This window comes from Natrix helvetica, assembly GCF_964273705.1.
Source record: "Natrix helvetica genome assembly, chromosome: Z".
Taxonomy (NCBI): Eukaryota; Metazoa; Chordata; class Lepidosauria; order Squamata; family Natricidae; genus Natrix; species Natrix helvetica.
Genome location: NC_138554.1, coordinates 136,574,425 through 136,601,806, shown reverse-complemented (window position 1 = coordinate 136,601,806; position 27,382 = coordinate 136,574,425). Strand labels below are relative to the sequence as shown.

General features: G+C 43.1%; 1 protein-coding gene across 4 annotated transcripts in view; it reads right to left on the bottom strand.

Annotated features, from left to right (window-relative positions):
* Positions 1–27,382, bottom strand: part of CRHR2 (corticotropin releasing hormone receptor 2) — a 142,864-nt gene that overhangs the window by 100,621 nt on the left and 14,861 nt on the right. Inside the window, exon 1 of one of the 4 annotated variants that reach the window (XM_081970229.1) lies at positions 10,080–10,140. The exons of 2 other annotated variants lie outside the window; for them this stretch is intronic. The gene's annotated coding sequence lies outside the window, so the exon portion shown is untranslated. Of the gene's footprint in view, positions 1–608; positions 688–10,079; positions 10,141–27,382 lie in introns of those variants that run through there. One more of the 4 variants, XM_081970230.1, reaches the window with a different exon arrangement.

Below are 27,382 nucleotides of genomic sequence, written 5' to 3'. Positions count from 1 at the left end.
AATATTCAGTGAGTCCTCAATATACGAACACAATTGCGTCCAACATTTCTGTTGCTAAGCAAGACAGTTGCTAATGTGTTTTTTGCAACACTTTATGAACATTCTTGGCACAGTTGTTAAGTGAGTGACACGGTTGTTAAGTGAACCTGGCTTGCCCATTGTCAGAAGGTTGCAAAAGGGGATCACATGACCCTTGGAACACTGCAACCGTTGCAAATGCGAGGCAGTTGCCAAGCAGCATAATTTTGATTACGGGAATGCTGCAATGGTTGTGCAGGTGACAAATGGCCAAGTCACTTATTTTCAGTGCCTTTGTAACATTGATTGGTCACTAAATGACTGGTTTTAAGTCAAGGACTACATGATGCTTTGGTTAAAAAATACCCCCAAACAGAAGTCATGTTGCCAACATAACTCACCAAATTTTGGGGCCACAAAGCCTGGAGGAATACCCAGATATTCAGGTCTTATGAAAGGCTTAAAGGATTAGGGGCATCTAGCTCTCTTGGGGGATGGGAAAGCACAACAACAGAGAAGATTTATTGTTAAGGTTGGCCAACAAGCACCAACAGGATAAGGATTCAGAAAGTTGAGGAGCTTCTTCCTCTGACAATTCTGCCTTCCTAATTCTCTGCAACAAAGATTTTGAGGTATAATGAAGTCAACTGGACAAATATGAGATGACCAAACTGCATCCCATTTTGGTCGCCATGATATAAAAAAGATGTGGAGACTCTAGAAAGAGTGCAGAGAAGAGCAAGGAAGATGATTAGGGGACTGGAGACTAAAACATCTGAAAAACGGTTGCAGGAACTGGGTATGTCTAGCTTAAGAGAAAGAAGGACTAGGGGAGACATGATAGCAGTCTTCCGATATCTCAGGGGTTGCCACTAAGAAGAGGGAGTCAAACTATTATCCAAGGCACCCGAGAGCAGGACAAGAAGCAATGGGTGGAAACTAATCAAGGAGAGAAGCAACTTAGAACTGAGGAGAAACTTCCTGACAGTTAGAACAATTAATCAGTTGAACAGAAGTTGCCTCCGGAAGTTGTGAATGCCCCAACACTGGAAGTCTTTAAGAAGATGTTGGATAGCCATTTGTCTGAAGTGGTGTAGTGTTCCCCGCCTAAGCAGGGGGTTGGACTAGAAGACCTCCAAGGTCCCTTCCACCTCTGTTATTCTATTCTAAACCATCTGCAGTCCATCAGGCTGAGGAACCAGAATTAATGGAGAACAAGGTATTCTGTTAATGCACATGGAGACTTTCCTGGTCAATGTAGGCTAGTGTTTCTCAATCTTGTGGACTTCAGCTTCCAGAATTTCCCCAGCCAGAAAGTTCTCAAGGTTGAGAACATTGCTCTAGTCTCAGAAGTAATAAGGAAGTTGTTTTATGCTCCTTATGGTCAAGAGGTAATGGAGAAGATACAAGTAGAATGGATGGAGTTAAGCTAATTCCTAGGATGCTTTAACTTGTAGTTCACCACATTAAGAGCTGTGGCTCTTAACCAATCCAATGTAGTACAATCTGGCCTTACTTTTATGAAAGTAGCCTAGACTAGGGTTCCCTAATCCCTGTTCCCTGGCCCAGTACTTGGGAACTTGAAGGCCCATAGACTTCAATTCCAAGAATTGCCCAGCCAGTTGAAGTACACTGAAGTTCAAGCTGCCAATGATTGATGAATACCATCTAGAACAGGGGTCTTGGCAACTTTAAGACTTGTGGACAACTCCCAGAGTTCCTCAGCCAGATCTTGCTTAATGCCAGGCACGCCTCCATCAATAGCCAAGAAAGGAAACTCCCAACTCCTTTGCTTGTGGAATTAAATATACTTTTACTGGTTATGAAAAGATAGCAGCGAAAGAAAAGCAAGATCTGAGCCAAAAAGGCACGAACGTGTACATATCAAACATTTGCCCAGCACCCTCCCCCAATCACCCCAACCCAATGACCAATCTGCAACTCCCAAAGGTGTCATGTGGGGTGCATCTTCAAAATCCTCATTCAGTTGGTATGCAAAGATGGTTGACCTTGACCAAGTCCAAACACCAGACCATCAGCATGCGCAGAAGATGGTGAGAACCAAATTCCCTCCTGATAACTCCTCCAGCACCATAAATTCCCCATCCCAAATACCTCAAGCCCCCTCCCTCTCCGTTTCTATGGCAGCCGATAGCAAGCAAGCAAAGTAGAGGCTGAAATTCTGGGAGTTGAAGTCCACAAGTCTTAAAGTTGCCAAGGTTAGATCAAGGGTACTGAAATTCCATCCTTCATAATTGTAAGTCATTCCATCATTGCAGGATTCTGCATTCTGGGCCATTTGTGGTTTTGGAATTCCAGCAATGATAAACACCACCAAGGGAATTCTGTGAACTGAAGTCCCCCTGTCTGGTGGTTGCCTTGAACTCCCAGAATTCTCAGCAACGGCCAAAGGTCTTGGAGAATTCTGGGAGCTGAAGTCCCCACATCAAAGTGCCCAGATTAGTAAAGATATGTAGGCCTCAACTTATGACCTCAATTGATTTCAAGGTTTCTGTTGTTAAGCAAAACATTAAAGTGGGAACAATTGTTATGTGAATCACTGCTAAGTAACATGATTATTAAGTGAATCCGGTTTCCCCTGGACTTCGCTTGACAGAAGATCACAAAAGGTGATCACATATCTCAGGGACATTGCAACCGTCATAAATATGAATCAGTTTCCAAGTGTCTGAATTCTGATCATGTAACCATGAAGATGATGCAAAAGTCATATGAAAAACAGTGTTAAGTCACTTTTTTCCAGTGCCTTTATAACTTCAAATGGTCACTAAATGAACTATTGTATGTCTGCCTATACTGCATTAGCGGTTATATTTTTTCCCATAAATAAAACCTTTGCAGTCATGACATCTGGGTTAAATAAAATTGCACATTTCCCCCTCCAGAACTGCAGTTTAAATTTCAAAACCCTAATTCAACAGGGGAGAAGTGCTGTATAATTCAACCAACGAATAATCTTTCACTTTCTTATAAAGTGGAATAATTTGAGCTTTTCCCAAGATTCAAGGATGTGTTTTAGCCGCAAGGTTGCAATCGATTAAAGGCATTCATTAACACATTTCAGATTGTATTCCCCTGTATTTCTACTTCTCATTCTCTCTTCTTAAAAAAACAACACCCTGAAATTTCCCCATGAAGAAATGAGCTAGGATCGACACAGATCATAATTAAACATTTGAGGAACTACTTACTGGCTCTGCAGTGAGTCACCAAAACACTTCACTGTAATATCAATCAGGAGAAATAAAAGGAGATTTAGAACAAGTGAGCACTTCAGCTTTTTGCTTCCCTGTGGCCATTTATCACAACCAAAATGGGAAATATTTTAATGGGAAAGAATCTATGAAGTATATTTATAATGCCTAGGTAAGGTCACGCTTGGAATACTGAATCCAGTTTTGGTCGCCACGGTGTTAAAAAAGATGTTGAGACTCTAGAAAGAGAAAGAGGATTAGAGGACTGGAGGCTGAAACATAAAGAACGGTTGCTGGAATTTGGGTAAGTCTAGTTTAATAAAAAGAAGGACCAGGGGAGACATGATAGCAGTCTTCCAATATCTCAGGGGTTGCCACAAAGAAGAGGGAGTCAAACTATTCTCCAAAGCACCTGAAGGTAGAACAAGAAGCAATGGGTGGAAACTCATCAAGGAGAGAAGCAACTTAGAACTGAGGAGAAACTTCCTGACGGTTAAAACGATTAACCAGAGGAACGACTTGCCTCCAGAAGTTGTGGGTGGTTTTTAAGAAGAGATTGGACAGCCATTTGACTGCAATGGTATAGGGTTTCCTGCCTGAGTAGGGGATTGGACTAGAAGACCTCCAAATCCAACCCCCTGCTGAAGCAGGAGGCCCTGTACATGGCTAATCTCTTCTAATGACTATTCTTACAAACCTCAACCATTGAAGCATTCACAACTTCTGGAGGCAAGCTGTTCCACTGATTAATTATTCTAACTGTGAGGAAGTTTCTCCTCAGTTCTAAGTTGCTTCTCTCCTGGATTAGTTTCCACCCATTGCTTCTTGTTCTACCCTCAGGTGCCTTGGAGAATAGTTTGACTCCCTCTTCTTTGTGGCAACCCCTGAGATATTGGAACACTGCTATCCTGTCTCCCCTGGTCCTTCTTTTTATTAAACTTGAGAAGAGAGACAAGGAAAGGATGAAAATAACGCAGGTGAATAGGTTTGCAGGGTGAAGATTTTTTTTTAAAAAATCAAGGCGACCACGACTGTAGAAAATTCCACCCACTTTCATATGCCAAATGGATGAGGCTTCAATCACAGGATCATTCTTGACTTTTGGGAAATGTTTTTCATGGTCACTGCCTGCTCTCAATATCGGTTGTCACCATGAGGATACATTGGTGTCCTGCCTTCAATTCCTCCATAAATGGACTTCCCCAGCAGCAGTGCATTGTCTAATATCTCTGGATTCTTGATCTTGATCCTCTGATCTTGCCCGAGGTCTTGTCCATCTTCATTTTTATCCCCACTAGATTAGCCAGTAACCAACCTTTATTTCCCACTTCTCAACCACTTTCTCACCAGAAGCAAAACTGTCTCAACCTCCTTGGTGATGGACCACCAAATTCATATCAACTCTTGGTGACTTCATAGTTCATTTCTCCCCCACATTGCTTTGATCCCAGCCTGCTGGTTGTCTTCTTCTTCTCTTTCCATCCATCTTTATCGGTATCATGGACAACAAAGAAGATATTTGCATTCATTCATTCATTGATTATGTATCATCCAACTGGTATCAATTCTTAGTGATCTCTTCAGATGGGTCTGTCTCCAAGTTGTTCTTCTAATAGTGCACTCATCAATACTGTGAGTCCATCTACTTTCTTGCTGGTTGTCCTCTTCTACACTTTCCTTCCACCTATATTAGCTTTATGATCTTCTCAAAGGAACTGAGTCTTTGCACTGATTGATTGATTGATTGACTTGATTGTCAGCCTCCACTCTAGCAATCAGGATGACAGGCTACAGAGAAGTTCCTTGAAGGTGGGCTCCAGCACGAATCCAAAAGTTCAGAAGACAAAACCTCTGGACCCGGTGACAGACTCAGATTGGATCCTGCAGCATTATCCTGGGACACATATTGTATATGCGCCTTCATTTGTGATGACAGATCTTTAGTTTAGTTTACTTTATTGTCACTGCACCCTGTACAACGGAATTAAATGCGATCTTCAGTGTACAATGACAGTTCGGGTTGTGGTTGTTAAGGAATCCTGTGGAGTCCTTAAGCACAACATCGGGTGGTGGCTGGTTTCCTCCTTGACTTGAATTATTGGAAGCTGGCAGTGAAGATCAGAAGTGAGAGTGATGTGACTGTGGGAAGCTGTGACCATTGGAACTGTGTGCCAGTTGCCATGATCCCGTGACTGTGGGGGACACTGCAACAGCCACAACCTCAAGGACCGGCCATAAGTCTTCTTGTGGAACACTGTTGTAACTTTGAATGGTTGCTGAACAAGAAGTCACTAAGTGAGGACTACCTGTATAGTCAAAAACCTTTCCCTGTCTTTCATAGTTGACAAAGCATAATGATACCCAGTGACGTGCGGTGAGGTTTATGGTTGGTGAGGCTGGTGATGTCATCAGGAAGACGGGGAAAGGGACCACGTGTGCAGGAGGCTGAGGCAGCCTCAGCCTCCTGCACACGTGGTCCCATTCCCCTTTCTGAGTCAACATGAAGGGGACTGCGCCGTGCGAGCCAGCAGAGTGTGCTCCGCGGTCCCCTTCATGTTGACTCAGGAAGGCAGGGAATTGGACCACGTGTGCCTTTTCCCTTTTCCCTTTTTTTTCTTTTCATGATGAGAGCGGTGAGGCTCTGCCTCCCCTGCCTCCCCTGACCGCACCTCCCTGATGATACCTCTGATGACAACAATCGGACCAACCACTTGGTGGGCTCCATAGTATTCTAGTGCCAAATCTTCTCCAGAATGGTCTGTCCTCAATCTGGCCGTTCAGGACTTCTTACAGTGCACTCATCACAGCTGTGTAACGTCTTAACTGCTATTTTAATAACGACAACAACACAAAAAGAAAAAGAGAAAGCATTTCAATCGCGTTCTCTCTAAGATCTCCTGATTGTTGAGAAATTCTCATTCTTTGGTCTTATCCTTTGCTGTTTCGAATTAAGCCCTTTCCTCTCACCCCAAACCAAGAAAATGAGCAATTAGAAAAGAACAACAACCAAAAGGTGACCCTTAACTTGCAGCTTTCGACGCCTCTCTAATGAACCAATTCATACAAAGAATGCAGTGACGTGCAGTCAGGTGAGGCAAGTGAGGCACAGCCTCACCACTCTCATCATGAAAAAAAAAAGTAAAAGGAAAAAGCTGAGCTAGTTGCTGCCTCACCGTGGATGACTCTGCTTAATCTTAACCTCACTGGTGCTCTCCCTCCCCAAGTGTAGTGACTTCCTCCCCAGGCCCCCATTCATTTCTCTCTCACACACACAGCTGGCTAAAACTATATAAAAATCTAGCCCAGCTTCACTGATTACAAGTTTGAAAAGGCAACGTGGCTCCACCTGCAATCAAACTACACTTGGGGAGGGAGAGCACAAGTGAGCACTGAGGAGACCACAGGAGGAGGCATGAAGCCAGGCAAAGAGCCATGCTGTAGTACACACACTTCCCCCCAGCCTCTTTCTTTTGGAAGGCTCGGCTCAGCTCCCCTCCGGCTTCTCTGCCTCTCCTCTCACCCCAGCCTGCCAGCAGGAGGTGGTGGGTGGGCTTTATTGTGTTCCAGGCTTTTCCCACCCAGACAGCAGGCTGCATTTGCAATTGTGGAGGTGTTTGGGAAAGGCAGCAGGGGAATGGGGGGGGGGATGGCAGAGGAGCTGCTTTCAAGCCACTGGAAAAGATATCCAATCCAACTTTTGTCTGTGGGGGGGTTTGTTTGAGAGTGAGTGAGAGAGGGAAGGGGTAGGAGAGATAGTCCAATCCAATTTCTGTGTGTGTGTGTGTGTTTGAGAGAGGGGGAGGAAGGGAGAGAGGGAGGAAGGAGGGGAAGGAGAAGAAAAAGAAAAAGAAAGAAGGAGCAAAGGAGAAAAACAAATGCTGTCGCCCTTAAATTGGAACTGAGCATGCCTGGCTGTGGAATTCTGGGAGTTGAAGTCCACAAGTCTAAAAATATTTGAAACCCAGCACTGTGTCAGTGCCTCACCAGTCATAAACCTCACTGCACGTCACTGAAAGAATGCATCAGAGAATAATTGTTAACATATTGGTTCTTTGCTCGTGCCTGTTGCATAGTTCCTGAAAAGCAATTAAATCAAAATACGAATGCGGTCAACAAAAAGGTAATGAAGTAGCATGAGTTACAAAATTCGACAGGAGAGTCACCACAAACTGAATAATGTTGGATCCTGACCTGTGGAGGGTCTGAAGACCAGAGCTGCAAGATCAAATCATATGTGGCTAGATCTAAGTACAAGATTTAACAGATTAAGAGAGTTGGAAGGGACTTTGTAGGTCTTCTAGTCCAACCCCCCCCCCACCCTACACCATTTCTGACAAATGGCAGTCCAGTCTCTTCTTGAAAGCTTCCAGGGATGAAGTTTCCACAACTTCTGAAGGCAACTTCTGTTCCATGGGTTGATTGTTCTCATTGTCAGAAAGTTCCTACTTATTTCCAGGTTGAATCTCTCCTTGATCAGTTTCCATCCATTATTCCTTGTCTGGCCTTCAAGTGCTTTGGAAAATAGCTTGATCTCCTCCTCTTTGTGGCAACCCCTCAAATATTGGATCACTGCTGTCACATGTCTCCCCTGGTCCTTCTTTTCACTTGACTAGCCATGCCCACTTGCAAATAGTTCTTGATTTATAATCATTCATGTAGCAACCGTTCAAAGTTACAACAGCAGTGAAAAAATGCTTAGTGGTCCTCGCGCTTACAACTGTCTTAACATCATCCCACACAGTCGCATGATCAAACTTGACTGCTTGCAGCTGACACGCTTTTACGATAGTTGCAACTTACTGAGCATCATGTGATTGCTATTGGTGGCCTTACTCTCCAGTGAAGTCAATGGGGAACGCTGGATTTACTTAATGACCACACGGTTCACCTTTAACAATTGCAGCAATTCACTTGATGGCACAAAAGGTGATAAAATCAGGCACAACCGCCTTGCTTAGCTATGAGAATTCTGGCCCTAGCTGTAGTCAGAAATTGAGGACTACCTCAGGCTGCTGGTTTTACTACCGGTTTGCAACCCATGCGTGCCAGACACTTGCTGCGCATATATGTGTTGTTCAATGTAAATTGTTCTTCATACTTACGCAGAACAATTTACAGTGAACTATGCACACGGTCACTAAAAAACAAAATAGTGGCGGTCCATTGGAACATGCAGAGAGTTTGAGAGGCCTGCAAAGTGCTCCTGAGGGGCAAAAACGAGCAAAAAATTTTTTGCCAAAAAAGGGGGCATGCATAGCCTTTAGGAGGCTTGTAGAGTGCTCCCGGGGGTGGGGTGGGGGGCAAACCAGAGCAAAAACAGCCCATCTTTTGCTCATTTTTCCCCTCCCCTCCTCTCCCCCTAGGAGCACTTTGCAGGCCTCCCAAACCCTCTGCACATCCATTTTTGTGAAGGGGTTGGGGTTTTTGGAAGCCAAAAATTTTGTATTCAGTGTATTAGACGCACCCAGATTTTCACCCTCTTTTTGGGGGGAAAAGGTGTGTCTTATATTCTGAAAAATACGGTATTTAGTGTATATCCTCCTTTTATTAGGTAATCCTCGACTTACAACTGTCATTTAGTGACCATTCAAAGTTACAACGGCACCGTAATGTAAACGTGATGTAGTGCAGAGACATATTAACAGCATCCTCTGTCGATCTATTTGCTCGGCAGGCAAATTGCAAGGGATCTAACAGTAGATTTTCATAGCTTCTTCCTCAACTGACGAAGCTGAACGTTTCTGAGGAAAAACACATTTTCCCCTGCCTGTAGATGGTTCCTTCCTTCACCCTGGAAAACTATTAAGGCAGCCAGACAGCTGAGACATAAGCCTCACTGTGTTTTAGGCAGGAGGTTTGAATCCACTTTCATTTTAGTGAAGTGTAAAAAACAGCATCTGTGTTTCCTGTGTCGGATGAGGAGAGCACATCTTTCCTCTTTCTGTCCTGGCCACTTTCTACAGAGGAATGACTGGGGATGTTTTAATAAATGGCCTCCCTGTTTGGTTCGGTGGCAGCAGAACCTCAGATAGAAAGCACATACAGAGAGTGGTGAGGACAGCTGAGAAGATTATAGGAAGCTGACTTCCCGCTATCCAGGATGCGGCTTATAAGTACTATGTGCTTAGAGCTCCAAGCATTGTGAGAGACCCCACACACCCACTTCACGGTCTCTGCTTCTGTTGCTCCCCTCTGAGAGGGGTTTTCAAAGTATTTCTAGCAGGGCTACCAGATTCTCTAAGAGCTTTGTTCCCTATGCCGTCTATCTGAAAAACTCGATTTGTTTCTCTCGCCATGTACATATATACATCTGAACTACCGTGTTTCCCCGAAAATACGACATGTCCTGAAACTAAAGCCATGCCACATTTTTCAGGTGGGCAAAAATATACCCCCCCCCAAAAAAATAAGCCCCCTGGACAACCCTCCCCTCCATTTCATGGGGCAAAAGAAAATAAAACCCTGTCTTATTTTGGGGAAAACACGATAGACTGTGTTGTTTCTCTGTGTCATGTAACATATTTCATGTTTATGTAGTGTATATTAGAGGTGGAGGCCCTTTGAGAGCTGTATGCAATGAAATTTCATTTTAATGTATGCTGATTAGTGTACATTTAAAGTGACAATAAAGTTTTTATTCTATTCTATTCTCTATTCTATTCTATTTCGATTCTATTCTACTCGATATTCTATTCTCTATTCTATTATTCTATTCTCTATTCTATTCTGTTCAGTGGTGGGCCACAACTGGTTTAACCACCAGTTTGGTGATCGCGTGCCTTGCGCATGCCTAATGCACTTATGCGCATCATTCAAAATATAGCAATTTGAAGCTCAGCTGCTTACCTTCTAATGCAGCCCTGTTAAGTAAAACAGTGGAGCTGCAGAAATCAGCTGTGCCACGCGAATCAGCTGAGTCAGAAAGAAGGAAATATTGAACAAGATAGGGCAAGATGGGCGGGGCCAGCTGATCGTCAGAACTACCGGTTCGCCTGAATCAGTCCAAACCGGTAGCAACCTACCACTGATTGTTCTACATTCTGTGTTCTATTCTATTCTATTCTATTCTATTCTATTCTATTGTCCTTCTACAAGGCCAAAATATTCTATAACAACAATTCTGCAATCTAGGATCCATCTGCTTCTCTCTGTTTCACTTGCTGCTTTCCGCAGGAATTTAGGAAATTACCATTAGCTCTTCCCCTCCTCCCTTTTTTTTACACCAGCTTGAATTTGTTGCACTCAGAACAGATTGTGTACATAATGTAAATGCTAAAATAAGCACCGTAAAACAAAAAGTAAACAGAAGCTTAACCTTGTGAGTGAGGGAAGCAAATGGCACTTACCGCAACACACACCAGAGCTTCAAAGCTTGAGATAGCCAGTGTAGCTTTTGATGCGTGCAAAAAAAGACATAAAATTTGCACCATGCAGAGCCCAAATCAGTGGGTTTTAAACTTTCTCAAGCTACAGAACTTGCTAATTTTCTAAAAAATAATAATTGCAGAAACCCTGATTAAGAAGGAAATGATAAGCAACTAACAGTTCAGGGTTGTTTTCTCTCTATCCCATTCCTCTTTAATTGGTCATGGAACCCTTATTCAAACTCTAGTTGGTAGAATTTGAACTCATGTCCTCTTGCTTCTCTTAACCAACTACAGCTAGTTATGGGGATTCTGAGAATTGAAGTCCACATATCTTAAAATTGCTGAGGTTGAGAAACACTGCTTTGGAGAACGGCCTCCTCAAACCTGGGTAAATAACTGAAAATTTGGTAAAAAATGGTTTTTCTCTGGATAATGACAGTCGAACCCATTTTTCAATTGCAACAATTGATTTTAAAATTCCCACCTGTACAAAAATACATTTGAAAATGGTCATTGGTTGAAATAGCATCAATATTAATTCCATATTGTTTTTACAGTACAGTCCTCGGGTTATTTTTTACTACCGGTTCTGTGGGCGTAGCTTGGGGCATGGTGTGGCTTGGTGGGCGTGGCAGGGGAAGGATACTGCAAAATCCCCATTACCTCCCGACTCCTGAACAGTCAAATAGGCTGGCCGCGCCCCTGTGGCCTCCCAGCTGATCTTCTTTTGTTGCCCTGAACAGGAGAACGGAGCTGGAAAGGAAATTAGTGGGGTGGGGAGGGAATGGGGATTTTGTAGTAACCTTTCCCCAGGAGTGGGGAGGGAATGGGAATTTTGCAGTATCCTTCCCCTGCCACACCCACAAAGCCACGCCCACAAAGCCACACCCATGCCCCACAAAGCCATGCCCACAGAACCGGTAGTAAAATTTTTTGAATCCCACCACTGGATAAGAGGTTTTGATAATGGAAGAAAAAGTTTGAGAAGGGAATTGGGAGTAGTTTCTAGGATGCCCATTAGATAAAGTAAGCACAGGTAGTCCTCACCTTATGACTAAAATAGGGACAGGTGTCAGCAGCAATTTGTATATCCAGAAGTTTTCAAAACTCACCCTAAGCAAGGCAGTGATTAAATGAGAGCTTCCTGATTTAATGATCTTTTTTTCCAATGGTTCTTAAGTGAATCACTGCAGATGAATGTTATGTGAATCCAGGTTCTCTGGCTTGTTTTTAAGTTGTTTGGCTTGCTGGAAGTTGGCTGGGAAGATCACAAATGGTGACCACGTGACCCTGGGTCAGGACAACTGTCATAAGTACATGCCAGTTGTCAAGTGCCCGAATTTTGATCACATGACCATGGGGATGCTGCAATGGTCATAAGTATGAAAACAGGTCATAAGTCAGTTTGTAAGTTCAAATGGTTGCTAATGAATGGTTGTAAGTTGTTGACTACCCAAGGTAGGTAAAAATCAATGTTTTTTTTTAAATTAAAAACCAGATGTTTAAAAAATGTAAATCAGATTTTTAAATTTTAATAAAATGCTTTTGGAATAAAAATCTATCTCAAGATAGTTTTCTATTTAAGATACATTAATAATTTAGTTTATTCAGCATGAAAGGGAGCTTAGTTATATAGCATGAGGCTGTGCATTCTGCAATATTTTTACATTTTTGGTGAACCCATTCAATGACTTCAAACTCTGCAAGCTGTGATAACATGCCCTGCATTGACTCATTGACACAATTTCACAGTGACCATGAGATAAATCATAAAACAAAGTTCAGGAATATTCCTTCATCCCATTGCTTTGCAAATCTATGCACACTACAAACTCTGTCATTGTTTGAAGAGAAATGCATCTGTACCACCACCAGAGGCGCTAAGCGTGAGGAGGAAGGGCAAGCAGTGAAAATGAAAGTGAAACCACCTAAGCAGCTTATAAATATAAATATCAAAGAGCGCCTGTCATTTCAGATCCATCATGGGCAGCGCCTGTTAGTGGACATCCAGTCACCTGCTGCCTGCCTCATCCCTCACCGGGTTGTGTCACTGCCGAATCACCAGCCGTCCCATTGAAGTGAATGGGACTGTCGCTGAGTCAACAGCGGGTCAGAGGAGCTGCTGCGGGACAGAGACGACAGTAGCTCTTTAAAAAAGTATGATTTAAGTCAAGCCTCTCTACTCGTGATTTAAATTGACTTGATTTAAATCAAATCTACCCTGGGACTACCTCTAGCTGGCAGGCAGCAAGTAACTTCCATTAAGTAGAAATTTGCTCCTTGTAGATATAAATATTGTAGGTTGAATTGAAAATAAGAAGCCAAAGAGTTCCTTTTCTGGCTAATACAGAGAATTCTTAACTTACAACCACAAATTCTTGAATAGAATGTCTATTCCAGCTTTTAAGCCAGGCAGTTGTTAACCGAGTCACATCCAATTTCGCAACCTCTTTCCAATGGTTGTTCATGAAATCACTGTAGTTGTTAAATTAATCATATGGTGGTTGTTAGCGAAGTCGATCTCACATGGGGTGTGAGATAATCTTAAGATTATGTGAAAGTAAACTGCTTTGAGTCACCTTGAAGAGAAGGGTGGCTAAAATAATAAAAGCCAACGAAGTAATAAAATAATATAATAGAGTGGAATATAGTATGGTATAGAATAGAATGAATAGAAAATAAAATAGAATATAGAATATAGAGTACAATAGATTAGAACAGAAGAGAACACAGAATGGAATAGGAAATAGAATAAAAAATAGAGTAAATAGAGTAGAGTAGAATAGAATAGAATAAAATAGGAGTAGAATAGCATAGAATAGAACAGAAAATGGAATAGAACAGAATGCAGAATAGAATAGAAAATAGAATAGAATAGAACTGAAAATAAAATAGAACAGATCAGAATGCAGAATAGAACAGAATAGAAAATAGAATAGGAAATAAAAAAATTAGAATAGAAAATAGAATAGAATAGAATAGAATAGAATACTCTAGTGATCACTAGAGGGCAGCTGAGAGGTACAGGAAACTCTTTAGCTGCCATCTAGTGGTCATCAAGAGTTTTTCAATCCAATCCAGGTGCTCAATTTTAACAGAATTTATATTTCCAGGTTATATATTTTTATATTAAGAGATATAGGCTTAGTAGGCATAAAATACCTCCTGGGGTTTGATTTCAGTTTAGCTGCTTTGTAACCCTAGATTGTCTTCTCTGCTTAACATTTGAATCTAGTTTGATTGTGGTTGAGTCAATAAACCAAGATTAAACTACAGTTAAATGATACATGAACCCAGCCAGTAAACTACTAGCTAAGCTCTAAATGTTGATCACATTCCTGTAGGGAACGCTGCAACGTTGTAAGTTGTAACCCCCTTTTTTCAGTGCTGTGAATCCTACACTAAACAGATAGTTGTAAGTTGATCTGTAAATTTTATTAAAAGACAGATGATTTTGGTGAACTGAAAAACCAGCTTCTAGTTTTAATTTGTGTGTCATTTGTGCTGCATTTCAATAAAACCTCTCCCTTTTAATCATAGTTAGGAGTGGGGAAAAAAGGCTTCCGGTATCTTTCTGCTTTGCAGATGTGAACCTGAGAGTCCAACACAACCCAGTAGAAGCCACGCACAATTTGAAGTGTGAAAACCACAGTCAAGGAGTGAAAAAATCTTGAGAAGAGATTCAGCTAGTGTCACTGAACCCTCTTCTTGGGGAAAAGCTCTATTTTTAGCAATTTCCTAAAAGCTACCCTGCTTCCCCGAAAATAAGACATTCCCGAAAATATTGCAACACAGCAGCAGCTGTGAGGTGATCATGCTCGCCGCCTCCTGCACCTCAAAAATAATAAGCCCTCCCCGAAAATAAGGCCAAGTGCTTATTTTGGGGGTCAAAAGAGAATAAGACCCTGTTTTATTTTGGGGAAAACAGGGGTATCTGGGAGTTTTTGCACTGTTACAGATGGGGGGGGGGGAGAAAGAAAAACACTATCCTTTTTAGGCTGGCTGGGGAATTCTGGGAGTTGAAGTCCACAAGTCTTAAAGTTCCCAAGTTTGGACACCCCTGTTTTTAGGCAACAATTTGACTTGAAGTTCATTAAGGATTGTGCAAGCCAAAACATGAAATAAGATGAAATGTGAAATCCTCTTTTACTGGTTGATAATCTGGAAAAAAACACCCTCATCAAATGTGAAGAAAAACCTAGCAACGTACTTAACAATTTCACCTTTTCAAGGCCAGGAAACAAGGACTGTGACACAAGGCTGACTTTGAAAATATTTCTGAATCTCACCTACGTAGAGAACACAGCTTTCTGATCTAGCAAAATGCTGGCACGTTTTTCAAGATGTCATGGAAAGTGGAGATATTAATCATAAAAAACCCTGAATTGTTAAGTTAGACCTCGAGTTATGACCGCAATGGAGCCTGCCCATTATCGTCGTAAGACACAAAAGTCATAAAAAGGATTGGTCATGTGACCAACCTGATTTTATGTTTTCACAGCAGTCTTTAAGTGAATGTGGTGGCTGTCTGAACAGAGTGGTTGTTAAGCAAATGCCATAGTTAAGCATATGGTCATTAAGCGAGTCCATTGTTCGCTATATGTGCTTTTTCCCGAAACCAGAAGTTAAGTGCGGTTTTCGACAAAACCTTCATGTGATCATGTAAGCAGGGGTGCAAATAGCTGTCATATTGTTGGAAATGTGGATCCAGGCCGTACGTTCCTATAGATCAGGAGTGTCAAACTTGATTTCATTGAGGGCCGCATCAGAGTTATGTATGACCTCAGGGGGCCGGGGTGGCCATGGCCAGCTAGACATCACTTGTGTCTGGTGTTAAGTCCTCGAGGCTACGACGCCATTGACTATCATTGCCGGCCCCTGATTGGTTAAGACGTGAGCACCCAGCTGGCGGGAGAATGCAGCCATTCTATTGGTTCAGCGTCTGACAGCTCTGGTATAAAAAGGGCTGTCAGCTATCAAACGTTGCTGTTTGCCGGTTCAAGGTTTGCCTCGCATTTTGCCGTGTTAAACTGTTAATAAAGGGTGTGTTAGCTTCAACCTGCCTTGCCTCAGTTCCTGCCTGCCTCGTTCTCCCTATAGAACATCGGGGGTGCATGTGGTGCAGCGGTGGGATTCACTTATCTTCCCTACCAATTCGCAGATGTGAGCATGCGCGCTAGTTTGCACCTGCACACTGCCTTTTGTGCAGAGCTCGCGCATTATATTGGGGGGGTGGGCGGAGCCTCCTGCAGCCGCTGCTACTGGTTCACAGAGGTAAATACCACCTCTGATGTGGTGGCCCAAGTGCTCTGCCAGCAAAAAACGGGATTCCGAGCTCCATTTTTGGCTGCGACAGCCCTCCGAGCTCTGTTTTCGCTGGCAGAGGCACCGCAAGCTAGTCCGTCATTGTTTCCAGGGCAACTCTGCAGGCCAGATCTAAGCACCATGCAGGCCAGATCCAGCCCGAGCCTTGAGTTTGACACCCCTACTATAGATTGTATCTTTGAATGTTTATTAAGCAACTGATCATAAGAACTACTGGTACATGTGATCCTGGTTGATTTTAGACAGGGTGAAAACAGCTTTCCAGGGTCATCCTGAAATTTCATAAATAAATAAGTACATACAGGCAGTCCTTGACTTACAACCACTCATTTAGTGACCGCTCAAAGTTACAACAGTTTTGAAAAAAGTGACTTTTTCACACTTGTGATCATTGCAGCATCCCCACGGTCACATGATTAAAATTGAGGCGCTTGGCAAGCGGTTTCTATTTCTGACGGTCGCAGAGTAACCTGGGGTCACGTGATCCCCTTTGGTGACCTTCTGACAAGTCAAGTCAATGGGGAAGCCAGATTGACTTAGGAATCATGTTACCTTCTTAATAATGGCAGAGATTCGCTTAACAACTTTGGCAAGGACATGTTGTAAAATGGGGCAAAACTCACTTAATAGCTGTCTCACTTAGCAACAGAAATGTTGTGCTCAAACATGGTCATAAGTCGAGGACTAGACCTGCATTATACCCATAAACACTGATCTTGTATGATCATTTCTTAGGAAGTTTTCAACCCAATTCATGATTAAAGTGGCCTCTTCAAACATATAAGAAGGGAAGGAGGAGCCAACGTCGCGACGATACAATGTGTGGCCTCAAAGCGCCGTTGATACTTTTGCCGCTGGATGGTCCATTTGGACCTAAACTGTCCCGCAGAGATGGTGATCAGGAAGACGAAGCCTTGCTGGTCTCAGGGACACTGCAAAGTCCCTGATTGACCCAAGGGAAGCTCTTCAAGCCGGCGGTAAACAGGCAGCCCCAGGCTGATGAAGTTGGGATGGCTCCAGAAGGAAGGAAGTGAAAAAAGAAAGTGAGTCCATCTGAGGAGGTATTTTTTCTGTTCTGAGAAAGACTGCCCAAAGAAACTTTTTTAAAGCCAAATTAAATCCTTAAGCAAAAGAATTAAGCGGCGAAATTAATCTATATTGGATTGCTCTGGAAAGCTTTTTTTTTTCTTTGTAACTATACTTTGTGGATTGAAGTGCTTGCAACATTTTTTATTTCTCCTCTTAAAGTGAACGGATTAATTTTTCTTCTTCTGTTTTTGTGAATTTAGTTTTTGACTTTTGGATTAAAACCTTTCCTTTTATTTTAACTATTTTTCCTATTACTTATTAAATTTCAATAAAGAACTTTGTTTCCTATAAGCCAAAGTAGGAATTTAGTAATTTTTAGATTGTTTTAGATTGTTATTAAATGTTTATTTGTTAACAAATAATTAATTATAATAACAATAATGAAATGATAATGGATACAGCTTAATGATATATACATGTACTGGCAAACTAGTAAAAGAAATTTGGATATAAATTGCAAATTGCGATCTGGGAAAAAGACCTATAAATTTTATTAACCAATTTTTATTCAGATCTTGTCATAAAGGTGTAATGTTTTTTGGGTTTGACGAGAGGAGGTTGGATATAAATAGTAAGGGATTTTTAGCCAACTATAATAACAACAAGGAAATGTCAAAGGATATTGTTTAATAATAATATATATGCTCTGGTTTTGGCAAAAGAAACTTGGATACAAACTCTAAATAGCGAGTTGAAAAAAAGAAAAAAAAGGTTTAGAAACTTTAGAAACGATCTAATTTCGGAGGGGGAGCCGGACCTCGCAGGAATAACCGAGACCTGGTTGGGCCACGAGGGAGGTCTACCCCTCGTGGAAATGTGCCCGCCAGGTTATCGAGCATTTCACCAGCCTCGGGCCCAGGGAAGGGGCGGTGGGGTAGCAGTGATTATCCGGGAAGACTTGGAGCCGAGAGAGTTCACTGTGCCACAGACATCCGGGTGTGAGTCCCTCGTCGTGAGATGGGGCCCAGGGAGGCAGTTGGGCTTGCTGATAGTATACCTGGCTCCTCGCTATACATCAGCGGCCCTGCCTGAACTCCTCGAGCTGATCTCATCGGTGGCGGTTGAGACCCCCAAACTTGTAGTGATGGGGGATTTTAATCTGCCGTCGATGGGAGAAGCATCTGAGGGGGTTCGGGAGTTCATGGCTTCCATGACAGCCATGGACCTGACCCAGTTAATTCAGGGCCCTACTCACGAGGGAGGCCACACGTTGGACCTTGTCTTTGTCTCTGGCCAGTGGACGAGTGATCTGGGAATAGGGGACCCAACTATTGTTCCCCTGTCATGGTCAGATCACTCACTTCTCCGGCTTAACTTCCCTGGTGCTACACCCCGCTGCGGGGAGGCGGAGCCGGAAGGTATTAGATGGTTCCGCCCCAAGCGCCTGATGGAACCAGATAGGTTCCAGACGGAGCTTGGGCCACCTCCTGTGGACCTGACCCGCCCCCGAGTAGAGGACCTGGTAGACGCATGGAATAGTGCGACTACCGGGGCCCTAGACTGGGTGGCGCCTTTGCGGCCTCTCCTGCGGCGACGAACCACCCTGGCCCCTTGGTTTACCGAGGAGCTAAGGGTGATGAAACGCCACAAGAGACGCCTAGAGAGTCGTTGGAGATCCTCCCGTTCCGAATTCGACCGAGCACAGGCACGAGCCTATTTGAGGACGTACCTTGTGGCATTAAGAGCGGCCAAACGTCAATATTGCGCCGCTCTTATTGCGTCCGCAGATAACCGCCCTGCCGCCCTGTTTCGGGTGACTCGCTCCCTCTTGTTTGAGAGACCGCGGGAAGCCCCTTTACAGGGCAGAGCAGAGGAGTTTGGGAAATATCTACAGGACAAAGTCGCTCAAATCCGGATGGGATGGGCCCCTTTCAGTAGTCCATCTGAGACGCCCGCGGCGAGTCTTGAGGGATCGCTTTGGGAGGAGTTTGACTCGGTTGCCATCGAGGATTTGGACAGGTTGCGTGGACGTCTGCGACCTACCACATGTTTATTGGACCCGTGTCCCTCCTGGCTTGTACTGGCATCCTGGGAGGTTACACGCGACTGGCTCCTGGGCCTAGTGAACGCTTCGTTGGGTGAGGGGCTCCTACCGACCGCCTTGAAAGAGGCGGTGGTGAGGCCCCTGCTCAAGAAGCCTTCCCTGGACCCAATGGACCTAGTCAATTATCGTCCAGTCTCCAACCTTCCTTTTTTAGCGAAGGTTGTAGAGAGTGTGGTAGCACAACAGTTCCCACGTCACCTGGAGGAGAATGATTATCTAGACTCGCGCCAGTCCGGCTTCCGACCCGGACACAGCACGGAGACGGCCTTGGTCGCATTGGATGATGATCTCTGGAGGGCCAGAGATAGGGGCTGTTCCTCTATCCTGGTCCTATTAGATCTCTCGGCGGCGTTCGATACCATCGACCATGGTATCCTGTTGCACCGGCTGGAGGGGCTGGGAGTCAGGGGCACCGTTTTACGGTGGTTCGGGTCTGGATGGATGACAACCGACTAAAACTCAACCCTTCCAAGACGGAGTGGCTGTGGCTTCCGGCCTCCCGGTTCAACCAGTTGCTTCCATCTCTGGCCATCGGGGGCGTGCAACTGGCCCCCATGGAACAGGTGCGCAATTTGGGCGTCCTCCTAGATGCCCGCCTGTCCATGGATGACCATGTAACAGCCGTGGCAAGGGGGGCATTCCATCAGGTTCGCCTGATGCGCCAATTGCGCCCCTTATTGGACCGGGATGCCCTACGCACAGTCACCCATGCGCTAGTGACGTCTCGCCTGGACTACTGCAATGCTCTCTACATGGGGCTTCCCTTGAGATGCACTCGGAGACTGCAGTTGGTCCAGAACGCGGCCGCGCGGGTGATTATGGGGAGGACTAGATACTCCCCTGTAACACCTCTCCTGCGCGAGCTGCACTGGCTTCCTGTAGTCTACCGAGTGCGTTTCAAGGTTTTGATTATGATCTTTAAAGCGCTTCATGGCACAGGGCCTAGTTACATGCAGGATCGCATCCTGCCCCATACATCCCTACGACCAATCCGCTCACACAGAGAGGGACTTCTTCGGGTGCCGTCCGCCAAACAGTGCCGGGGGGCGACACCCAGGAGCAGAGCCTTCTCTGTGACGGGCCCAGCCCTGTGGAATGACCTCCCCCGTGACATCAGGACTACTTCCGATCTCCGCTCCTTCCGTGTACAGCTGAAGACCCACCTCTTTCAATTATCTGGCCTGGCTCAACCGTAAACTTTTCTTACTCCTCCTGACAGTTCTTTTAAATTTTAAAAACCTTAAATTTTAAATTGTGTTTTACAATTGGGGTATTTTTAATGGTGACTTTTAATTGTCCAATGTGATGAAATTTGTTACCTCCTCCGTGTATGTATGTCCTGTATATATGTATGTTTATGTGTTGTATATGTTTTATATGCTCCACTGTACGCCGCCCCGAGTCCTGTCTGGAAAGGGAGCGGCTAATAAATTTAAATTTATTATTATTATTATTATTATTTATTAATTGACTTTTACTTAGAATATGTCATAAAGGTGTAATGTTATTGGAGGATTTTTGAAATAGTTAATGAATGCCATTATGTGGTTGTGTCTTTAAGTATGAATTGAGGTAAAAGCACGTTCAAATAATTGTAGTCAAATGAGAACTGTGGCACATTGATAGTAAGATATATAAAGATCTTTGATTTAAAGTGTATAATCTAATATGAATTATAAGTAATGACTGTGGAAGAAATGTACAAAAGTTATCTGTAACCAATCAATACGCTTTCTACAAGATGTAATGAAGGATGATTCTTTTTTTGTGTTTTTGTTTAATTAAAATAAAAAAAAACTTTAAAAAAGAACCATATAAGAAGATTGCAGAGAAGATATCTATATATAAATGGCTGTGTGTGTGTATCTGTGTGTTTACCTGCATAACTCTGGAACACCGTGAACAATGTCAACCAAACTTGGTACATAGATGACTTACTCACTGGAGAAAAATACTGTGGGGATAAGACACCTCTAACATCCTTCGGGGGGGGGGGGGGTGTTCTGTTAAGATACAGCCTGTTGTGCCGTACTGGATTCTACTGTACAGTGCTGTGGAGTTGCCATGGTGACGGCTTCACACTACTCCACAAGGTGGCTCCCTCTTGTTAAGGGTGGAAAATCCAACATTAGAAATTACGTTTGGACCAGATATTTTCCCCCTATAAATAAATATCTGGGCAACGCCAGGTTATCGGCTAGTAGAATTTTTTTAAAAAAAAAATGAAATGCATTTATAAGATATGCCTTCCGATATCCCTCTTGGCAGTTATAGATACAATTCTAATAAATTGACTTTGTCCAATTTCATCATAATTCCTTTCGTTCTGCAATCATCAAAACCATAAATCACAAAAGTTATTTTCTTTCTTCCACAAAAAGTCCATATGAGATTTCAATTCACTGATGAATGTCAATAATAACCTTTCTCTAATCAAAGTCTATTTGTTCAGCTCAGCGAGTTCAGTCAATTTCACCAACCATCTCTGCTTGACAGGTAATGCTGAATCTTTCCATCTTTGTACATACAAATAATCTCACCACAGAAATCATATATTGAAATAATTTTCCATACATTTATCCAGCGTTCCTAAAAAGAAAAAGTGTGGGATTCGGTTGAATATTAATCTTTTGAACCCTCCACATCAACGTCAGTATTTTAATCAATTTTTAAAGTTTTTTTTAATATGTACATCAAGCATGATTAAATGCCTCTGTTCAAATTTCCCTAGAGCAGTGTTTCTCAACTGTGGTTACTTTAAGATGTGTGGACTTCAAGTCCCAGAATTCCCCCAGAAGCATGCTAACTAGGAGTTGGGAGTTGAAATCTGGGAGTTGAAATCCACTCATGATTGCCTGGAGGATTCTGGGAATTGAAGTCCACATGTCTTATAGTTGCCATGGTTGAAAAAAAACTCCCGGTGGATAGATTTGCTCCTCCATCTAAGTTTGACTTTCTGCCATTCTGTCTTTCTCATTCAATTCTGTTAAAGACCTTCTAGTTTTCCCCTGTAATCTATGCCTTGAATCTGGATATCTTCTACAACATTTTTACTACTTGCTAGTATGACTTATTTACATGGGGTTGGTTTTTGTTTTTGTTTTGCTCTGCACTAAATAATGGTGTTTGTTGTGGTTTGTTTTTTTAATCACTGTAAATTCCCTTGTTTGCTTTTTCACCTTTGATCAACAGGATAGCTACTTGCTAAATAAAAATAAAAATAGCTAACGCATAGCTTAGCAGGCAACAGCTGGACCCATCTGAACTGCATCCTCTCTAGCTGCATTTCAACATACAAACAAATTTTTAATTTAAACAGCTTGGACAACAATGTCCCCTTTTCAACTTTTCATACATGACCACTTTTAACGATTGATATGATCTCCTCGTATGCCTCTATTTCTTTACATTGCGATACAGATAGTCCTCAACCTATGACCACAATTGAGCTCCAAATTTCTGTTGCTAAGCAAGACAGTTGTTAAAGAGAACTTTGCCCAATTTTATGACCTTTCTTGTCACAGTGGTTAAGGGAATCACCGCTGTTGTTAAGTTAGCAACTCGGTTGCTAAGTGAATCTGGCTTCCCCATTGACTCGGCTTGACAGAAGGTCGCAAAAGGGGATCAGTGACCCCAGGACACTGTTACAGTCATAAATATGAGTCAGTTGGCAAACTTCTGAATTTTGATCGTGTAACCGTGAGAATGCTGCCATGTTTATTAAGGGTCAAAAAGTCATGCCACTTTTTTCAGGGCTGTTGTAACTTTGACCCTTAACTGAATAGTTGCAGTTTACAACCCTTAACAGAAATTTCCTCTAGGTTTGAAGGATGAGTCAGTGGAACAGCTTGCCTCCAGAGGTTGTGGTGCTCCATTTGCCTGAAAAGTATAGTCTCCTATTTGAACAGTGGATTGGACTGGAATAGGGTCTCCAACCTCTAAATTCATAATTTTAAATCCTGCGGACCACTAATATGATCTGCCTAATGACTGCCTGGATGGGTGTGGCTGGGGGGGTTCATGTGACTGGGTGGGCGTGGTCAACTCAATGTCACTCACATCGAGGGGCACCTCGCCGACCTCTACTTGCCCTTCCCCTCCTAGCCACTCCTTGCCTGCCCTCCTGGGCTCCTTAGGGCCCCAACAGGAAGGAGTTGTTGGAGCTAAGCAGCTAATGAGAAAGAGTTGGCAAAACAGCTCAGTTCAAATTGGATCTGACCGAGAAGGAGGCTCAGCAGAAGCACCTCACTGAGGACTAGGAGCATAGGCTTTCCAAGCAGAGGGGAGACCTGCGGGAGTGCAAGGCCAGGTTCCAGCGCTTGGAGGCTCAGTGGGCTGGGATGGTCAGCCAGTTCCAGGCCATGATGCAGTCCCACTGGAACAAGGCCCTCCGGCTCTTGCTTCCCTCCAGCCTTCGGCCAAAGCCCCACACCAGGAGGCTGAAGCAGACCCCAAGTCGGAATTTCTGACCCTTACAAAAAGCCCCCGAAGGGGGAGAATTTCTGCAGCAACACAAGCGTTCATTGCACGTATCCATCCCAGGGACCGTAGTTTGAGGACGCCTGATTTAGTGCAATATAAAAAATGCATATAATTTTTGTGAGGACCACCAGTTGGTGACCACTGTTCTAAGATAAGCCAGACATTGCCACCTGCTGGGATCATAAATCCCAATAGCTGCATTCTCATTACATGCTTTCTCACAAACAAACCAAACCATAAACAAATCAAACCACTTTATAGGTTCATAAGAGAGTCGGGCGCTGCAGCACACCAACTCACAATCTTTTTCCCTGGGAGGGGGGGGGGATTCCCTTCTGGAGGTTTTTTTTTTTTGTTCAAAAAAAAATCTGGATTTAGTGCACTCTTACAAACAAGCAGATTTATGGAAGCATTCCACAGTTGCAACCACAATATAATCATTTTCTTTTGTGGCCTCTTTCCCACTTCATTCCAGCTAAGATACTGGATACCCACAGAACTTTACTCAACCAAATCACGTAATATTCCTTCTTTTCCTGCTTCTGATTTAGGATTAGCGATTGTCTTTACTTTTTAAAAATGGGCTGGAGATGAAACTTCATAGATTGCAGGTACAGTTAGGCTGCATATTGACTATTTCAATTATAGTTATTGGACTAAAGTGACGTTGAAACATTGCTTCTTATCTTGGCTTAGGCCAAAATTTCATTATTTCAACCAGCCCCTGTCTCCAGCTAAGATGCAGCGCAAGGGTGAAATGCTCTGAAATCTACTACAGGTTCACTTCGCGCATGCATGCACACGGCAGCGCTGAAAAAGGAGGATTAAGAATCCTTTTCTGAGTCTGCAAAGGTAAGTAGAATAGTGAGGAAAGGGGAGCAGCTGTGCTGCAAGAATTAGATTAACTAGAAAGTAGGATTTCCTGCTTTCTAGCGAATATAAATCATGCAGCACAGCTGATCGTTGCACAGTTGATCATCTGAACCGGTAGCATTTCACCCCTGATGCAGCACAATATAAAAGAAGAAGCTGAGAGTCCGGAAAGAGTGCAGAGAAGAGCAACAAAGATGATTAGTGGACTGGGGGCTAAAACATATGAAGAACGGCTGCAGGAACTGGGTAGGTCTAGTTTAATAGAAAGAAGGATCAGGGGAGACATGATAGCAGTGTTCCAATATCTCAGGGGTTGCCACAAAGAAGAGGGAGTCAAATTATTCTCCAAGGCACCTGAGGGCAGGACAAGAAGCAATGGGTGGAAACTAATCAAGGAGAGAAGCAACCTAGAACTAAAAAGAAATTCTGTAACCGTTATAAGAATTAACAACTTGTGGGTGCTCCAACACTGGAGGTTTTATAAGAGGAGATTGGACAACCATTTGTCTGAAATGGTGTAGGATCTCCTGCTTGATCAGGGGGTTGGACTAGAAGATCTCCCAAGTCCCTTCCAATTCTCTTATTCTGTTCAGTTGGCTTTGAGAATCTAAGGGAGGCAGTGAAAATTTTAAAAAATAACCACAGTGGAAGCAGTGCCACAACATAATATATGCCCAATTATTACACATCCATTGATGTCTGTTTGCAAAGTTGATTTTAAATTATGCATTTAGAGAGGTCTTAGGGTGAGCATATGGTAACGTAATTCATATTTCTGACTTAAGTCCAGATCACTTGGAATAATTTCTCCTTAATAATTGTTCCTTCGCATCCTTAAGCACATATACCACTCTCTGTTTTCATTCTTAGGAAGATTCTAAAGGGGACATTTTCCTCTGGAGAATTAGCACACATATGTGAGCCTGGTGTGGGTTTCAAATTCACAATAGGGATCATTCAGGTTTAAATGAAAATTTTGAAATTTCTCAGATTTTTTTTGTGAATGTGGAATTAGGTAAATAAAGAGTTAAAGAGAAAAAAAAGGCTAACAGGATATATATATATATATATAGTAGATTTTCACAGGTGTAGGTATGTTGGTCTTGTCCTGATTCCGTTTCATTAGGCTGCCTTTGATCATAATATTTCTGGGAAAAAGAAAATCGTGTCTCCCTTTCCACTTTATTCATAAGATGCATAATTTTGGGCACTTAAAACATGTTCCCCTCTGGCCTGCCTTCTTTCCAGACTAAAAAGCCCAAATGTCACAGCTTTTCTTCCTGGAGAAACTGTTCCAACCTCTGGACCATCTTTAGCTCCACTTTTAATTCTTTGCAGTGCGGTTGCAGTGACCGGAAGGGCCTCGCTTAACGACTTCTCACTTAGCAAACGTTTGAAATTATGACACCCTCAATAGTGTGAGCTGGTTCTGGAGCTCTCTCTCTCTCTCTCTCTCTCTCTCTCTCTCTCTCTCTCTCTCTCTCTCTCTCTCTCTCTCTCTCTCTCTCCCTCCCTCCCTCCCTCCCTCCCTCTCGCTCTCTCTCTCTCTCTCTCTCTCTCATACACACACACACAGTCACCCTTTTCCTGGCAAAACACAAACAGGAATGCATCAATTTGTTTCACAATTCCGACCTGCTTTACAACCAGGGTGTTTGCTTAATGACCACTGAAAAAAGAAGGCCATGACACTGGATTAGTCACATAGGTGCCCCTACTTAATAACCATCATGACTTACAACATCAATTTCAGTCTCCCTTAATGTTTTAAGTGAAGGACTTACCTGTATTCCAAATGTAGGCACTCAATTTAATTTCTATAAAAGCAATTATTTTAACTTATTAAATTCCTGTGCCGGCCATCTGACTGATAAGATGACTCTGGGCAATTACGTGATTATTGGTATTTGTGATTATTCTAATATGTATCCTAATATGCGGAAGACTCACTCGCCATCTTCAGGTTGGGTTTTGGGCTTAACCCAGCCCCAAACCCAGCCTGGAGATGGCGAGTGAGACCTCGCCAAAATGTTGCCAAGACAATCTCAATCTTACACGGGAAAAGACCAGAATGCAACAAGACCAGCATACCTACACCCGTGAGAATCTACAAAAACAATACACACACATACACACACACACACACACACACACAATTTAAAAAAACTTCTTGGAATTCACTATCACGAGCTGCGGGCAGTCCTCGACTTACGACAACAACTGAGCCCAACATTTCTGTTGCCAAGCAAGGCAAAAATCAGTCTTGCCCCATTCTATGACCTTCATTGCCGCAGTTATTAAATGAATCACTGCCGTTGTTAAGCCAGTAACATGGATGTTAAGTGAATGTGGCTTCCCCATTGACTTCTGCTGGTTGCAAAATGGGATCACATGACCCATTTTGCGTCCATCGTAAATACGAGCCATTTGCCAAGCATTTGTATTTTGGTCGTATGACCACGGGGAGGCTGCAACGATCGTGTGAGAAACAGTCATTTTTTTTCAGTGCCATCATAACTTTGAATGGTCACTAAATTAATTATTTAAGGGATGAGAGTCGTAAAAGGGGACTTTCCCAGAAGGACAAGCCGTTTAACTCTCTTTTTTTCCTCACTTGTTTTGAAACGAGAGAAAAGGATTCCGGAACTGATCGGCATTTGATTTTTAAAAACTGAGCGTGGAAGGTCCAGAGGGACAATTATTATGTGGCTTGGTTTATTTTATCCCATGGGGAAAAAACTGCCATAATTCACGTAAATCTTCCTTCCTGGAGGGATAACTTATTCTGTCTTATTCTGTCCAACTTCACCCTCAGCCCAAAGAGTCCAGCGTGATAAATATTGAATTTCACACCTGAATACCATATCCCATGGAAATTCTGTACGGATAGTTGAATTATAATCGTAACTGAGCTGGCAATTTCAGTTGTAAATTGTGACACCTATGAAAGTAGGTCATCACATAACTGC